An 18,559-nucleotide genomic window follows, 5' to 3' on the forward strand; every position below is an offset into this window, starting at 1 on the left:
AGGAATATTGTTTTCAATAATAATGTTCCTACCAATATAGCCTGTATTAGGTTAAACCACAATGTAATACTGTGTCCTTAAAATTCCACTCAGAAATATCAAAAGATTAGGGATGCTCAGGCCCTGAAATTACAGAAAGCATATATTTGATAAGAAAACCTATAGATGCAAATTTGCAATACCTTCAAACACCACATCTAAACATGGTTACAGTTTAAAACTCAGCTAAGAATGTTGGCAGCTGTCTAGTGTACAAATGAATTATACATGTATATGCAAAATAAAGTTTTATCTTGGTTATATTAGAATTTGTTTGAAATAGGTACAATGGGATAAGACTACAAAGGTTGCTGGTAGATGGATGCAGATATGCTTGCAATTTATCAAAGTCTTCCTATTTTCCTCAGTGATTAATGCTGCAAAAGATGAAGAAAATAGCTTCATTATGTTGAATACCACTGAACCTCAAAGTTCAGGGTAAGTACTGTTAGAACCAGGAAGCAAGATTCATTGATACATGCCACTTTGTCATGTATTTTATTTCTTCCAATAATGTTTTCTTTCATTAATGCAAACATGAGACATTAATGTTTGTGTGGTATAATGATATTACAACAAAGAAATGGACAAAATCCTTCTTACTGTTATTTTCAAATATTTGTGTCCATGATTTTTCCACATATTTGTTTCTTAAATAAATACAAATAGTTTTGAATTTATTACCTTTGGTTCAGTGGAAGCCTTTTTCCTCTTTTAATAGTGTGTTTTCCTCTTGTTTCTAACTAAGAATATTATCCATTTTGCAAAGTACTCTAGATTACTTATTGAAGGGTATAGTTACGTCCCAATTTGCCATAAACATATTTCTTAATAGCTGTCTCTACTCTGGCTTTGGAATGGAGGCACTGCAATGGAAAAAGTTGTCCTAGAGTTCTATGCATATAACTTTGGTAGACAGTATTTTTGTTAATATATTAAAAAACCTCCACCACTGAAAGTGTATCCTCACTCTATACAGTTAGGATCTCTAGCACAAACTGAAGTATGTAACCCTAATATTTACTGTAGGCCTTTTAATCAAAAAGCGTGTTTTGGACACTTAGACGATGACCTCTAATTTTCTCAGGAAGAGATAATGGATTTCTGAAAATAAATTCCTATTTAATTCACAGTTTGCCAATAAAAAAATCAACTGCTCCTAAAATATAATAAAAACTGGAAAAAAAGTTATCATCAACTTTACACCACAATTTTTGGAAGCTTCCATTCTTCATCATGAAACCTTAAGACAAAAACATCAATTTTAAAGATGACTCTTGCTTTGATACTGAGATTAGCTCAGTTGGCCAGAGGATGATGCTAATAATGCCCAGGCTCTGCGGATTCAAATCTTGTACAGGCCGTTCTCTTGAGTTGGACTCAATGGGTCCCTTCCAACTCAGAATATTCTGTAACTCAGTACAGTTTTCCCTTCAAAAAATACACTAGGGAAATGAGAAGTACATGTACTAGCCTTGCACCTTTCAGTCAAAATATAAGAGTGCCTATTCCAAATACATAGGAGACATACAGATACCTTTCCAACTTTTAACCAACTGAAAATAGCTAGAACTGTCACATAAAAATATGAACTCTCTTCTTCTGCCAAAACACTGTTATGCATAATATATGAATTTTGGTTAAAATTAGTCAAGTGGAATGCAGCTGATATTTAATTATTATAAATAAGGACTAAATAAATTTAGGTGGCGTGAGAAAAAAAAGTTCAGTGATTTTATGATTTTCATGATTGCCAGTGCTAAAGCACATAAAAGATGATAGTTATAGAGTCCCAAGGAAATTTAATTTATATATACACTGGTGTGTGTATATACATGCATCATGCACGGGTGTACACAAGTGCATTTTATGACTGCTTATCGTTTTATCGTGTTTAGATGTGTTGTACCTGTTTCAGTCTAGGAGAACTCAAGGCAAGAACATCAAGAGAATGAAAATGACTGCTAAAAGCCTGCAGAAATCAGTCTCTCAAATTTCCATTGGCCATTCAGGAGGTCTCATAACTGTTCAATTCCCCATTTGCTGCCATTCTTCTTACATCCCTGTCCCCAAAATTAGAATCATGTGAGCCGTGGAAAGAAAAAGACTAAATTGCAAATAAACCATGGTTATGCTACAGAGGAAAGGAGAATGTGGAAAAATTACATCAGAGACCAGATTTCATTCCAGAGCCTCTTCTTGGAAGAAAAAAAAAAAAAAAAGGATGGGGGGTGGGGAGGGGAAGGCATGGGGATATGATGTTATTAAAGCTGAAAGCATATCTGATGTCTCAGAATTGCTAGAGAGAGATGAAGAAAATAAAGCTCTTCATCGTCTCCAAGATCTGGACATCACTTCCTCCAATGATGTGGTACTCAAGAGAAATTATAAATCTAGATTTTAATAGCACTTTTCATAGACCATTTCTACAGAATGCTATGCTCATGGGCTTACCATACATAATATTTGCTTTGACAAATCCTCTTTACCACATTTAGTCAGTCATCACTAGTACCTTCTTTGTATACAAATTATGAAGCAAAAGTCTTCACCATTCAGTAACTTAAATCGCACTGTAAATTTCATCACTACCTTGGAAAAACTAGGCAGTTAATATCTGACTCAATTTAATATTTTAAAGATTTCTCAGCCTGACATGTTATACAGGTATCACTTCAGACAGAAAACACAACACTGCATTACAGCTATCATGTTGTCTGCAACACAAGCAGAAACAAATTGAGTGTAAACAGAAGGGAAAGCATACTGTCCTTTAGCTCAAGCATAATAAATCACAGTCAAAGGTAAGCTTTTTCTATTTACTGATTTTCACGGTATTGTCCAAGTATTGTTATGGTACATTGATATAAAAAAATTATCTGTTGCAACATAAAAGTTGCCTTTTCCTAATAGTTCATTAGTAACAGAGGGAACCCAACAGTTTCAGAGTATTAATTTCTAAACTCTACTGAAATAAACGACCATATTTTCATTGTTATGTTTACCCATCCTTTTTGTCACTATGCACATATGAAATGTATATAAAGTGGACTGGTGTGATAAATACAGAAAGAGCACAGGATAAAAGGCAATGAATTACAATGAACCCAAGACACCACTCACTCTGTCCCACTCAAATTTCCAGAATGTTATGTTATCCCCATACTTTTATACCATGTACTTATGCATGCAAGCATCTGAAGCGCTGAAAGTCTTTTGCAAAAAAGATATATGTTCATCCTGCCTGCATCCAGCCAGGAGACAACAGTCAAAAAAGTGTGTTCTCAAGTTATAGTTCCATAACCATTAATACTGGAGCTGTGCATTGCAATACAGATTTGATTTGTATTAGACATGAGAACACAACTGCATTTTCCCCTCAAATTAGATGGTGCAGACAATATAGCCTCTGTGATAGCTTTATGCTCTACAGTGGTTACATGACAGCTACAGTCGAACAGATAATAGTCAATCTGGCATAAAGCCTGACAATAATGTTGACTTGTCAAAATTCCCAGAAAACTGTTGAGTTAGCAGAATATGTTTGTACCAGATCGTTGCTTATCATCATGTAGCTGCAACATTCTTGATTAGAAGCAGGAGCCCTAAAGCCAGATCCAGTCTGCTGTTGAACTTGTGGCCTTGGAACAGCTTATCCCACCCAGCTGGAGCACAGGGCTGAGCTGTGACTTGCTCAGGTGAGCCATTTTTTTCTGCCTGCCATCCACCAAGACCAAATTACACAGAAAGCCAAGGCTTAAATAGGAACAATAACTTACTTCTTGTGGCTGTTAATTTGTACTAACAGAAAGCATGTTACAGGTAATTTCACAGGTAAAGAGTATATACAATTGTTTTACTGCTTGGTTTCCCTGTGCTACTGCAATATACCTAATTTACCCTGATAATTTAGCTGTGCAGAAACTGAGGCTAAGAAAGCAGTAAACAAATGAACATTTATTACACCTCACAAAAAAGTTGCTTTTCCTTACACTAACTCCTGGTGTGCTTCATCAAAAAGGAAAATATCCCTTCCTTTTTCAATGTCTCAGACCCTACAGCTAGTCCTGAGAATTCTTTTTTAAAATTCTGTTTTAAAATAAAGTTGTGAATAAGCTTATCTTGTATATACCAGAAAGAAATGCCTATGCTTTATAGCACTTCATTTCAAAAGTACAAATGCTCTCAAATGGTAGGAGCAGAGATCTCATGAGTAATTTGATTATATTTCAGGTAGCATACATGGGCTTTAAATCAGTACCAAAATAGAGACTAAGCCAAGTCCCAGCCATCCCAAGGCCCTAGTTCAGTCTACGTTCCTATTCTTAAAATGAAGTATAATTCACCTGAGAACCATGGATTAAGGGAATAATGAGTAATATCACAATGAGAAACTAAGTTTGGTCTTTTCTAGGTGTAAAATTATGTTTCAATTTTTTTGGGACTTAAGTTTTGCAGCAAAGCAGGATTACATTACTCCAAATAGAGTACTTAAATATTAAAGTTAGAATAGGCACCTTTTTGCACATACTTCTGTGCACACACATGGTGAGGGAACCCTGGCACAAAGCAACCATAAAGTAAAAGCAGTTTCCTAATGCAATAAATTTTCCACATGAAAAAAATTTTTGGATATGATCCCAATTTGGAATCTGACAATTCCCCCCCCCCCTTCCTTATAGTAGGCTGCCATTTAATTTGCTCCTGTTATTTGATACTAATACTCTGTTCTGGTGGCTGAAACAGTCCCCAAAATCACATTTACTTTGTGAACACTTACTAGTATCCCTTGTGATACTAACACCATGCAAGTTCCCAGAACAGTAATTCCCCCTGAGGCCAAGTCCCTGCTTGCTATGGCCAGCATATTTAAAAGAACCCTCCCTCACATTTTGAGAACTGCAGGTTGAATTCAGGTATTGCCTTGCAGTACTTTTGACAAGCAATACTCTTGGGAATATCCCCAATCTCCCTAAACGGGCAGGTTGCAAAGTAGTGAAAGGGCAGTTTTGTAATGAAGAACTCTGGGAGAGGTTTAAGGTTCAGAGAGAACCTTGTATTGACTCAAACTTACTAACAGTTCAAAGGAAGTAGATAGTAGTGGTGTTTTACAGAGGCAAACAAACACAGAGTGGAAGTGATTTGCCCAAAGCAAGACTGACAGCAAAGCACAAAAACCTAATCAAACACTATTAGTTTCGCAGCATAACAAGAACTGTGCTAGTTCAAACTTGTCAGACATTTCTGACCAAATGTATTCTGAAATTCACTTTTCTATCCAACAGAAGCCTCTCTCAGGCACATCCACAAAATCTACTACAGCAGGTTAAATGCTGCAGCTCATTAGACTATTATGGTTTGATCATGTGTCTGCATCCATAGTGGTACATACAGATCCAAGTGTCTAAAACCAGATTACTATTATATACTTAAAGTGAATCAATAATTATTATATTTGACAAGGGAAAGTGAAGAATTGGGGAGAAGAAAAAAATAAAAAAAGAAAAAGCCTTCACACAACTGCATTTGAAATACTGCAAACACCAAGCCCAGCAGTTACAGGAATGACAGTTTTAAGGAATAATGTTGCATGTCTAGATCAACTCCACATTAAGTGGAAATACTCATTACCACAGAGCTTGAGGCAGACCTCTGTTTAGCATCAGATGAATTCAATTAAACTTATTCTTTTTCAATTTGATTAAGACTTCTCCTTGTCTCCCCCCTGCCCCCCAAAAGAGTTTTACACTGTTACAGCAATAAAGTCACCCCTGTTCTCTTAGTAGCAGAAGTCTGAAGCAACTTGTATGAATAAGTATACATCACCAGCAACCCTCCTGTATTAAAATATTTTCTGTGCTTGTGTCACTTCACTCAAATTCTTTATTTTAAGATTCAGTCTTCACATTGACAAAATCCTTAAATATAAAAGCTGCTCTTCAGAAAGTCTGGCACAATAGCTCTAAGATGGAAAGAGCTGCATTCAGCTCTGTAGGGAGCCTATTTTACCTGCATACTTAAAGACTTGTCAGCATTATTAACTATTTAGTTCCTCATCAAAAAGAACAATCAATTAGGTACTTACAAGTTTTATTTTGCAAAAATTTATGCTTTTACATATTGCAGTAAAATTAAGAACTATATCCATGTAGATTAATGACTAATGAAATGATGGACAATTGAATATATAAAAAGCATGAAACTGCTCTTTAACAGATGTTACTACAGAACTTATTCTATTGTCAGAAAAAGAGAATCAGCCTCACACACTTCCTGCACAGCTAAGTTCCAAAAATTAGGTCTTATTGTTCCCTTAATTTTGAAAAGTAATGAGCCCTAACTTGAGCTTCTAATATTTGATAATGCAGAGTCTTTTTTAACGATCTGCATGTGAATCACTTAAAAATATTCAGCTTCATTTAACATGACAGCTCAATAATTTACATGTTGATTGTTCTCACTTTGAATACTTGGAATTTAGTAACATCTCCATGGTCCTACTTGCCTGTTCTTGCTTTAACAAGCTTAACACAAAACATATTTTAGCCAAATTTAGTGGAATCAGTTTTAAAATCCAATTAAATTTTAAGAAATTAATCTGAAAATCTGTACCATGTATTCAGTGAATCACATAAGGAGAGCCTTTCAATGAAGGGAATTCCCAAATTTACCTTGGCTTCCAAAGCATCACAAATTCTAAGATATAATACAGCCCTGCAAGCTTTATATATATTTCCAAAAACTATTCTAGCTTGTGTAATAATTGATTTCTATGTCTGCTTTGGTGTCAGAGGAGGGAACCTCTGAAAATCTTAATTACTGGATATGAAATATTGAATTTTTTTCATATCCTGTGTTTTTTCCGTGCAATTGCTGTAACAGGGAAGACTACCCTTCTGTAAACCCCAGAGGTTCTCAGGCAACAGGGCTGCTGCATAGCTGAAAGATTTAAATGGAAGAGGAAACCTCTGGGTTGGGTTAAAATATCCGCCATAAGTCTTGGAGCAACATACCCCAAGTAGCAATCTGTAGTAGTATAGTCTGAAGTCCCCTCAGGGGGGACTAAAAAAGTGAACTGGAGCAACCAAAGACTTCAGTGAGTTCCCAACTGTGATGGATGGAAGATCAGAGGTAACGCTGCTACAAAGTGAGAGAGACCGAATAAAACTCTATCACTGTTTTTTCTTCTTTTCCAGCTGACCAGGTTGCAACACTGCCACAGCCACCTCTAGCCATGAGACAGCTGTGGCCAGAGAAGATAATTGATTTGTTGGAAGAGAAAGCCAGTCTCTGCTAGAAGAGCTATGATTCTTTACATAGGTTCTTCTGTGATATTGCTCCGACATAATGCTTTTTCAGTCCACGGGAAGGGTTTTTTGCCAGCTCCTTCTGTATCCCTTACGGCCTTCAGAGAGAAGTTTCAGAATCCTAGAATTAGCACTTCCCCTCCTCATCCACCTATAGATCACATTTTTCCACACTTTACTGCACATAAAGAAGAGAGAATGAATGCAAGAAAGAGAAAACTAAGATACTACAGAAAATAATAAATTCTAATACATTTTTTTTTGTCATGCAAGCTTGGAATCTTTTGAGACAACACAAAAAAGTTGAAATCTTGTATCTGAAACAAGCCAGAAGTAAAAAGGAGAAGTCTAATTTATCTATGCTTATAAATCTTTCCATAGAAAGGATCACTTCAACAGTAGAACTATGAAGAGCAATACAACTCCTTGGGGAATTTTTGTGAAATAATTTACAACTGTGACAGCAATTATTTATGAACATGTGCCTCATTGCTCCTTGAATCATTTCTACTGCTGTATATAGTTAACCTTAGATTCCCAGAATGCTTCAACTGATATAGAAAAACTCTACTCCCAAGAGAAGCAACACCGCACTATATCATACCACTTAGTTTTCTCATCTAAATGTAGTTTTGAATTGTTCTGGAAAACATTTCTTCTCATGCCTGTTTGAATACACTACATTTCAAGACATGCTTCAAAGTATAGTGGAGTGAAATGATTGTTGAAAATCCTTGAATGTGTCAAACAATATTATGAAAGGATGCACTTATTTAATCTTGTGTAATAAACATGAACATGGGAGTGCACAAGCACAGAATACAGATGACTTTTCAAACTCAAATATCAAGAAAAGTGTTTTCCTGATTTTAGAGGGAAGGCTCTAATTCAAACAGATTCAATCTAGAACAAAATATAATTTTTAAAAAATATTTGAAATACAAAACATCTGGAAGAAATTTATGCTGCATCTCTACTAATAATCTTTGTAATACTTGCCTTACAGTATAAAAGGTTAAAACATTTCTCTCTTTTGTTACAGTATCTGATTTTGCAACTTGCCTCCCACTGAATAATACCCATGTATCCTATTATAGTTTCCTTCAGGTACTAGAATCCCAGGCAGCCTGGATATTTGAAATTATTTTAAAGAAACTCAATTCAAGTTTCAGTCATTATTTTGCTTCCAACTTGACTTTAAAGAAAAGCTACATATAAATAATAGAAACTAATAACTTTTGTAGTTTATCAGTTTTGAGTAAACTAGAAGTCTATATACATGGAAGAAAAAATAAATTCATTGTTTTGGGGAATTATCCCCTTTGTGCATGTCTTCTACAGAAACCTAACTAATTAAATCAAGCATATTTAAATGCTGACATTTCTTTCATCACAAATCTCAGAATTAATCCACCAGACTTTATATAATCTGAATCTAGTGGTTTTGTAGTGCACAGTACAACAAATCTGGAAGCAGGGAGACAGACCCAGGAACATTTCAGCTGGGGTTCCAGTCACAGTTGAAGCCATTTAAGCACAATTTTGCTGGTTGAGCCTCCCTGATCATGTAAGCTGGTGCTATAACTAGTACTGGACTACACCACATTAAAGAATAAATATGAGAATGATGACAATTCACTGTTAAGAGATGATAGCTGCTAACCGGAGTGGCTCCCCTTCAGATGCTACTATTATCATCTTGAGATGATCTTGATCTATGTAAAGGCACTGCCCTGCCAAACCATAATGCCACCTTGTTTACCATAAGGACCAAGAAACAGAATACTCTATACATCACTTGAAAGCCTAGACATGCCCACTTAAAGTGTCAAAGACACATTCACAATATTTTCTTGACAACTTTGAAAAAAGGCCTTCATTTTCTGTATTGTAAACATCACCCTCCTTTATAAGTAAGTTTTAGATTAGAGATGTACAACTGATAACTTTTCCTGTTCAGCACACCCATTGACCAGTAAGATAGATGAAACAAAGATAACTCCAGTGGATGTGTAGTGGAGCTTGTAAGAGCTCAAATACCAAATACCCACATCTTACTTTTCACTTTATCTGAAAGTGACTCTTTTAGTTCTACAGTATGACAGGTATGTTTGTTTGGGATTTTTTTTTCCAGTAAGCCTTTAAATCATTTAAACTGGATGATGAATTTCAAGTTAACATTTCATTCAGCATAAAATCAGAAGACTGTCAAAATGAGACATTTTCTCAATATTTGCTTAAGAAAATCTAGTTTTTAAATCTTTGCCCTTCCCTGCAAACTATATGAGCACAGGATAAAATCACTCTGCGACAGGGACTTCATATTTCAGTAGGCTTCTTCTTTAGCTTAGCTTGTTATGCAAAGGATTTAAAGTATATTTTTGGTTTTTAATTGCATCAGTGGAGCTTGGTTAAACTTGGACATTACATCAGTGTAATGCAGATTGTCATCATCAGACAGCAAAGAAATCCTTTGTAAAGGATCCTTTCAAGTTTAATGATTTGATAAGCAGGGAAACAGTTAACAGTGACTCAGTTATCAGCTTTTCACATTAATACACCATAGAATTCCATATACTGGGGTGAAAATCCTACCTTTAGCAACATATTTGTCTCCTGAGACCTTTTCCCCTCTACTTGACAATTAGATTTTCCCTCCCTGAAGCTGAGATAGCTTTATGTTTTTGATAACTCCTGTTGTTTTGCTTTGGGAGTTTGTTAGTTTTTCCACTGGTATAGTATTTTTAAGTTATTTGGTATACATGGATCTCTATCGCCTCAGAAAGAGCTTATTAGTTAACATACAAAATATGGAAACCTTGTGAATATAAACTGTACCATAAAAACATATAATAGGCATTGCATTGCTGATCTCTCACTTCCACAGTTGATGCAGTAATTATGTAGCAGCAAAAGTTAAAGATGTGTGTTCCAAGGCTGCTAAAAGACAAGTCAGCTTATTCTAAGTAGACCATCTTACAGTGAGTTCAGCCTTGTTTGCCATAATTACAGTAAGGGTCAGTGGCAGAAATACTAGAAAAAGAAAACACAATTTGATGCTCAGTGAAAACTGCTGTTCCTCTGCATCTGTTTTAGAAGACTGTCAGCATTCTCTCTTCTACTTTTCCAATATTTGTCTTAAGACAAAACTCTTTGCTCTAAAACCAAATTGCAAAGAAATAAACAAGCATTTGGAGGTTATGTGTACTAATAAAGAAAAGTATTTTAAAGACAATCTAGTATCTAGTGTAGCCTCTGAAAAATTTTCAGGTAAATTATAAACCAGTATTAAACTAAACACATACTGCTGCAGTGTAGCCCCAAACATGGCATTAACTGTTAGAGAAGGCACACTGCCTGATGCAAACTACTGTCAATATAAAAACAGGTCGGTAATTAAGGAATGTTCTAGAAATGATTTTTAGTTTGCGAAAAACTAAGTTAATAAGAAAAAAATTCTTAAATTAGCTCAGGTAAAATTGTAATGCTTTTGGAAAATGTAAGGTGTACTTGGTTTGCATTTTACATTCACGTGTAGGTATCCACATTAACTTTTATTGATATCTGCATGCACAAGCTGTTGATAAGCAGCATCTTATGAAAAACTCCATTACTTGTGGACAAAATCCAATGCCATTCACCAGCTCGGTAATGCAAGGTCATTCTAATTACCTTCTCCAAACTTTATTCTCCCCTCTGTGGCATTAGTAATCATGAGGACACTTTGAAATGCTGATGCAGCATTATACTGATTTATTTCGAAAAATGCTATATTTAATGCTAATCATTGGAACTGCATGTGGGATATTTGCTGAGGGTACCTTTAAAACTACATACTGTGAACCAGAAGCCCCCCACACCTGAAGGCTTCATAAGCAGTGCCTCCTGTTACTAACACCGGAGATAGTTACAAATAGTTTCTAAAAAGTCTAGCTATTGGGCTAGTTTTTCAAACCAAGCAATCAATCAATCAGTAGCTGGTGACTGCTTGTGCTTCCTAGTGAAGTTAAGGACCTTGGTGCAGACCAAGTGCAGGCAATGACGCTGCTTTGTACTTTGCATCTCATGCTTTGTACTACACAACATCAGGCCAACTATCTTTTCTGATCCCCTGACTTCATACATTTCTCCATCCATTTGATGCATGCTAAAAGGTAAAGTGCACTTCGCCATTACGGTCACAAAAATATTCCCCACTCTGAAAAAGGTTGAAAAATTGTAGGCTGTTTTCCATACAACTATTGGGATGCTTTAGGGAAAGCACTGTCAGATGATTTGAAGAGATCAAAATCTCATAATCTAACTCAATATTTTGGCTAATGTCTGAGGATTAGAAATAACAACTAACACACTGTAGCATGATTCCCAAAATTGTCACTCTATAACAATGGGCTTGCAGTATTTTATATGCATTTTTACTACAGCAATCTGAAATAATGTTTTTTAATTTTTTTTCCTGTGGTAATAGTTATGTGCAGTGAATCAGAGGTCTGTCTTGCCCAGCAAATTATCTTCTCCCCCTCCCTGCAATTTGGCCTAAAGTAGATGCCTGGGAAGTATATATCAGAAAATATATATCATTCTTGCCTTAATGCTTTCCCAACAGTCATTTTCATTTAGAGCCTTTTCTGATTTGGAAATGTTTTTTGGGTTTGAATGTCGTGTTAATTACCTTACAGCTCTTAGGGCAAAGTTTCTTTTATGCTAATCACCACATGGTAATGGAAGCAGAAACTGATATTAATTTCAAACTTAATAGCTAATATTATGAATGCAACACATTTGTGTCCCATTCAATTTTGCAGCCAGCAGTGACTTCGATGGTACAACACATAGCCCTTCCCAGAAAATGTCTTCTGAAAATTTCCAATGATTTAGATATTGTAGTCTTCCTTTCTGTGAAAAGGGGAAGGCATTTTATGCAAAACCAGAATGAGTTCATTTGTACTAGCAAATTGCTTTTATGTATAAAGTTATGAGTAAGAACATTCAAAATATGACTTCATTGTTATTTACATACCTTATTTAGTGACCAGCTCATTTTCTTCCTGCTATATCTCTAATACAATCCTAAGTCACTGATCAAGATTTCTTTTATTGCTATATATAAGCTCTTTAGTAGCTTAATTCCATCTTACTTGAAGATAAAAAGCCGAATTATTATATTTCACTTAGGTCTATTTGACACAGATTTCCCTGTGACAGAACATAACATTTTCCTTAATTAGTTAGCAGAGTGACTGACTGCTCAGCTTTAGCCAAGACCCAGACACAGAGACCCTCAGAGGCACATTTAAACTCCAAGCCTGAATTTTCATCTCTTATGTGACCAGAAGGGCAGCTCCAATAACCAAAGCTTATTTGTTTACTTACAGGGTAAATAGTCTTCCTACACAGGGCATTTGTCCCTAACTAAGGGGCTGGAACCCAGCCCAAGTCACATTCAGAAAACAATCACATCACTATAAACACGTCTATCAGTAGAATATCAAAAGATACAGAAGTGCTTACATGGTGGACTATTTTGCTTGTGGAGTGGACCTACTTCCAGTCAAATGAAAAGTGAAAAAGAAGAACAAGCCACCAGGTCAATTCATCTCATTCACTCCCTGCCTACTTGAAAGAAGTTCAGTTCTAAAGCAAAGAAAAAAAAAAAAGTCAAAGAGAAAAAATGGTAAACAAATCTGATTGAGTCTTCAGGCCATAGATGATCACTATGTAATCTAGGAGCACCTACACCTGAAATATTTTAACTTAGCAATCATACAAGAATTCATGTTGTGAATGATCTGTGAAAATACACTGTCAGTAGACAGGAAGATATTATCTCACTTTCAACAGCTATCATATGCCATATTTATCTCTCAATAGATAGATAGGTAGACACAAGTGTGTTTTATACATGCCAGATGCAGTCCTCAATGTTTGATTTACTTTTCTAGAGTTAGCTGAACAAAGTACAAGAGAATTGGCTAAAAATTTTATTCCCATTAGAACATGAACTCAATTCTCCTAAGACTGTTAACGCTTTACTCTATCCCATTAAAGTTGCAGCAAATGAGCAGCTTTTTGAAGGAAACAATGCCAGCAGCTAAAATAATCAAGTTATACATGAAAGTGATAAACCAGAGGAGAATAAGACAGAAAGATATTACTACAATTCTTATATTTAGACCAACTGATCTTCTAAGAGTATCTTTTATGCTTGCATTTTCTTTGATCTACCAACAAGCTTTTTGTTTGTTCTTCCAGCTTAATGTGTTCTGTGCTAGCTGAAGAGCTTTTACTTATGACTCATTTGTGAAAGCAACCCTTGCAAACATGTTTCCCAGACAGTCATCATTTTGATTATGTGCTAACAATGCTTCTTTATGCAAAAAAGGCTAAACTCACCAAGTCCACAAGCATCGTACACTTATCTCAAAGCTCATCTGGTTGAGTAGCATAAGACTCTTTGTCAGTTACTGCTTTACAAAAGTCTCATCTATATGAATTAGAGTACACCAATTACTTTATATCTGAAAGTAAAACAAAAATTGGTCTCAAAGATTACTTAATTTACTGTAATTTAGGAAGTTTTTATTTAAATATAGCAGCATTCTAATTAAGGACTCAGGTTTCTGCACTCTGGGTCTACCTGTGTCAACAGGCTTTTGAACTCTACAAGCACAATACATGGGTTACTCTGGAAGACAGAGGAAAAAAGCAATCTGAAAACATCTAATGGATTATTTAGTTTCCTAATGTTTTACAGATGTAAAGAAGCACATTCATGTCAACACCATGGCTTTCGTATTAACAGCTCTTCATGCTTGAAATAATCTTTGTAATTTCTTATTGGTAACCAAATCAGTACTTTAAAAAAAACCAAAGCAAAAAAATCCCACAGAAGTTATTTCCCCACCCTCTGACTCAGGATGAGCAAACCAAAGAAAAAAACCAAACCTTCACGAACAGAACTGACAAGTGGATAGATACTAAGAAGGGGGAAGAGGAGGAAAAAAAGAAGCAAAAAGAAGCAAAAAGAAGCAAAAAGAAGCAAAAAGAAGCAAAAAGAAGCAAAAAGAAGCAAAAAGAAGCAAAAAGAAGCAAAAAGAAGCAAAAAGAAGCAAAAAGAAGCAAAAAGAAGCAAAAAGAAGCAAAAAGAAGCAAAAAGAAGCAAAAAGAAGCAAAAAGAAGCAAAAAGAAGCAAAAAGAAGCAAAAAGAAGCAAAAAGAAGCAAAAAGAAGCAAAAAGAAGCAAAAAGAAGCAAAAAGAAGCAAAAAGAAGCAAAAAGTGCTATTAGAATTATCATAATGGACATAACTTCAAAACAGAAGATGCAAGATGAAATAAAAAAGCTTATTTAAATAATTTTACTAACATATTGTAGTAATGATAAATTGTACCCTTTTCAATTATGTTTTTATCCAAATTCTGAACTTTAATGTTTTCCTTTCCAGGGAATACATTATTCTTCTAATTAAATCTCTTTTTTTTTTTTTTTTTTGGTCTTTTACTGATCAAACTTCCAAGAAGGCATCTAAACCCATTGATTTTTAGAGACTTTGGTTACAATATAGTTTATTGCTTTCCCTTCATTTTTAAATATAGGGCTACTAACCCTATTTACAGCCTTGTGTAATATACTGAAAATGCAATATTCCATCTTGTAATAAGCCTTCTCCAGTGAAACAATGAGTGTGCACAAGAACAGTCATCTATAGAGAGGTCCAGATAACGGGCTCCCTGCTGTTCTTTATCTCCTTCAAGCCATAGGGTATTTCTACAAAGGCAAGAAATACAGCTGAACAGAGGAAAGAATAAAAAAAGTTACCCCTAACCAGTGGAGCAATTCTCAAAAGGGCTTTTTAAACAACATGTGTTAGAATAGCTGAGCTTTCAGGATAAAGTACACATGGGCCTCTAGATATAATCAGAATTGGTGAAAGAAGTGTTCAGAATAGCTTCACTATTTATTCACTATTTATTATTTTGGACTATGTGTTGAATACTAGCATATATTTCTGAAAAGCCACCAAAAATATTAATGCATCACAGGATTTTTTTCAATTAATTCTTTACTAGTAGTAAAACAAACATTTCAGTACTATATTCAGAATAGCAACGGAATCCTCCCTTTTTATCCAATTAATAGAAGGCAAGTGATTAAGCAGAAAATAGATCTTTCTTTGCAAGATTAAATACTGTCTCTTAAGCAACTACTGTGAACCTTTAAAATTCATTTGCCCCTCTAATGGAACAAAATATCATCTCTACTTCTAGCTGACACAACCTTCGACATTTCTTCACTGCTTAGTTGAGAAGCAAATGATATGCGTTGGCTCAATATTATCACAGCATGTGGGGACAAACAGATTGACCAGTTGAAAATAAAAGTAGATATCAAGTAAGAAAACCCAAACAACAAAACAAAACAGTTTACCACAAAGCTTCAAAATGAAAGCCCAATTCTTCCTACTAACTTCTCTAAAAAATCAAATCCCAAATTTTCTTTGGAAGACACTCAGCTATTCCTCCAGCCACAGTCTCATTTCAACTGCAGAAACTAAAAAAAAAAAAAACAAAAAACAACAAACACCAAAAAACATAAAACCAAAAACCCCAAACCTGAGCACCCTCAGCATATTTCAAAAAATAGCATCATTTGATGCAGAGCATCCATTTTTCCCCACAGAGACCAGACTGTCATCAGGAAGAAGTTTAAACAATTTTGTGATGATCAGGAGAGATGCAGTTTGCATTTATGTAAATATTTATACAGAATCCTTCAAAAGTACTCTGCTGCTTTCAAGTGTAACAGACCACTAGCAGTAAATAAAAAGCTTTGAAAAACAAGCCCTATAAAAAGAAATTGACCAAGGAAAGGTTATAAAGCGTTTCCTAAAACTGCATCATCCTACCCAGCCTAAGAGCTGCATATTGCAAATTAAAGCTGATTGATTCTCCCTTCAAGATCACCAACTCTCTGCCTTTACTTAAAAGAATAATGAAAAAATGATTCAAAATCTGTGTCAACTTGTATATACACCAAAATCACTGGAGATAAGATGATTTAAGAATACTCAGTACATGTCTTAAAAGATTTAATTAGATCTCAGCTCATTGTACCACAGCTTGTAGAGGTGGAAGATTAGTATAATTGTTTTTGATAACTCACAGGCAGAGATGAATTTAGGAAAAAGAGGTAGGGACTTAATACTATGTTCAAAAACAACCAACCAAAACTACTCTTAATGCAGCTTTGTAGTGACACTGATTGTTACAGACCCCTCCAAATACTACAGGGCTTACTCTTCTGATCTTGATCAGACATTGCCCCAAGCTATGATGTCCTGAGGTCATAAAAGCCCTCTAGTAGCATCACACTCTGCCGCTGAGTGCAAGACTGCCTGTCTCCCTCCAACAATCCTTATTCAATCTCTAATGAAAACTGAAGGCAAACTGGAAGCTAATAAAAGATATAACCTTCCTAAATCAATCCCTTGGTAATAAACACAGCAACTGATATAAATTTATTTTTATATTCAATCTTACAACAGGTGTGTGCCCAAAATTCATTTACAAAGGACATAAAGCCTTAACGTGGATAGTAATTTCACATTGCATTGTTTTGCACGGAGACTGTTAAAAGCTGTTAAGAAGAGCAGTGTCTTTATGAAAGACAATGAAGTCTTTTTTTAAATTATTGTTGATGGCATACAGCCACTTATTTTTAACCCTGGCTGCAAGAACCCAAAGCAATAACTTATAAATAGCCTATCGTGAACTACTTTTGTACCTTGGTTCAGTCTTTTAGAACGCTGACTCATTCTCCATCTAACATATTAATTTTCTGCTTTTCTGGTCTCCTGTTATCCATTAAAATATAACAAAACTCTCTGTAACGGTATAGTAACTCTTCCACTTCAGTTTCTAATAATTTTAATAATTCCAAAAAATTGTTTCATAAACACAATTATGCCCACTCAATGAAAACACTGGGAACTACAGCCAGCTGAAACAGAGGCCTTTATTCCAATTTGGTTTTTCTTCATGTGAAAGATAAATAAAAATATTCTGAGCAAGAGCCATCTGATCCACTGAGAGAACCTACTTGCATATTTCAGCACTGGCTATATAGTGGGTGGTCATAATGGCTTCCCAGAACATATTTAAAGTAAACATCAAAGACTTAAAAAGAAAACTTCTTCATTAAAAAGAAATTATAACACGTAAGCACTTACTGTTATTTCCTGGCAGTAGAATCTATGTTCTCAATGAAAGCATGAAGCTTTAGTTTGAAGTTATTGCCTGTTAAGAAGTCAAAACAACATAAATATATTAATTTAATATAGAATAAACTTTGAATTGCAAAAGCTAATAAGAATATTTTCATGCTATAAATAAGAAATATACCCACAATAAGTTCTATGTCTCTCCCCCCTCCCCTCTCCAGATGAATTAAGAATCACAGATGCAGGACAAGCAGAATTTATGTCTTTATAGAGACACTGTCACAGAATAAGCTATCAAATTCTGCCTTGGGACCATAGAAAAAAAATTCAGAACATACACAAACAAAAACCTAATGGAATGAAAAATAAGCTCTAATACATTCTAATACTCCAGCAGTAGACACAAATTACTACACTATGGACACATTCACTTATAACTGGCAAATTAAATAGTACCAGATACTAAAGACATGCATTAGATATAATTCTGCTGACTTTTTAATACATTGAAACTGAGATAATGGTATCTCCAGTTTATCCCTTATTCCACTGGACTTATCAAGCGTATCAGATCTGAGAAAAACGTAAATCTGATCACAGTGCCAATGCTCATTCTTATATATCAGCTACAGCTAGTGATTAAATATCATAAAAATACATTGGTATATTCTAATTTTGACCAAAAAAAGGGGTTTCCAACAGCAGGAAGAAATAAACAGAAAACCAAATCAAAAAGCATTTTTCATATTATTTGTTCAATCTTGCAGGTAATCCTACTTTTATTTTCCCATCCATATATAGAAATATCAATTTCTAGTAAATGAAATAACAAATAACATCAATTGTATTACATATTGACAATGTCAGGTGTTTAGGATTCATGGAAGTAGTTAAATCCACAGATGCTTTCTAAATTAGAAGTTATCTCCGAATTCTTAATGTGACTCTTTACATGCTACAGTAGAATGAATAAAACATGTCCATGTGCCCTTAGCT

General features: G+C 34.9%; 1 protein-coding gene across 1 annotated transcript in view; it reads right to left on the minus strand.

The window, feature by feature from the left end:
• Positions 1 to 18,559, minus strand: part of TENM3 (teneurin transmembrane protein 3) — a 1,268,339-nt gene that overhangs the window by 974,753 nt on the left and 275,027 nt on the right. The window contains exon 4 of the mRNA XM_017744521.1: positions 17,573 to 17,639. The gene's annotated coding sequence lies outside the window, so the exon portion shown is untranslated. The remainder of the gene's footprint in view (positions 1 to 17,572; positions 17,640 to 18,559) is intronic.

The sequence above is a fragment of the Corvus brachyrhynchos genome, unplaced genomic scaffold (genome assembly GCF_000691975.1).
Source record: "Corvus brachyrhynchos isolate BGI_N302 unplaced genomic scaffold, ASM69197v1 scaffold17, whole genome shotgun sequence".
In the NCBI taxonomy this organism is placed as follows: Eukaryota; Metazoa; Chordata; class Aves; order Passeriformes; family Corvidae; genus Corvus; species Corvus brachyrhynchos.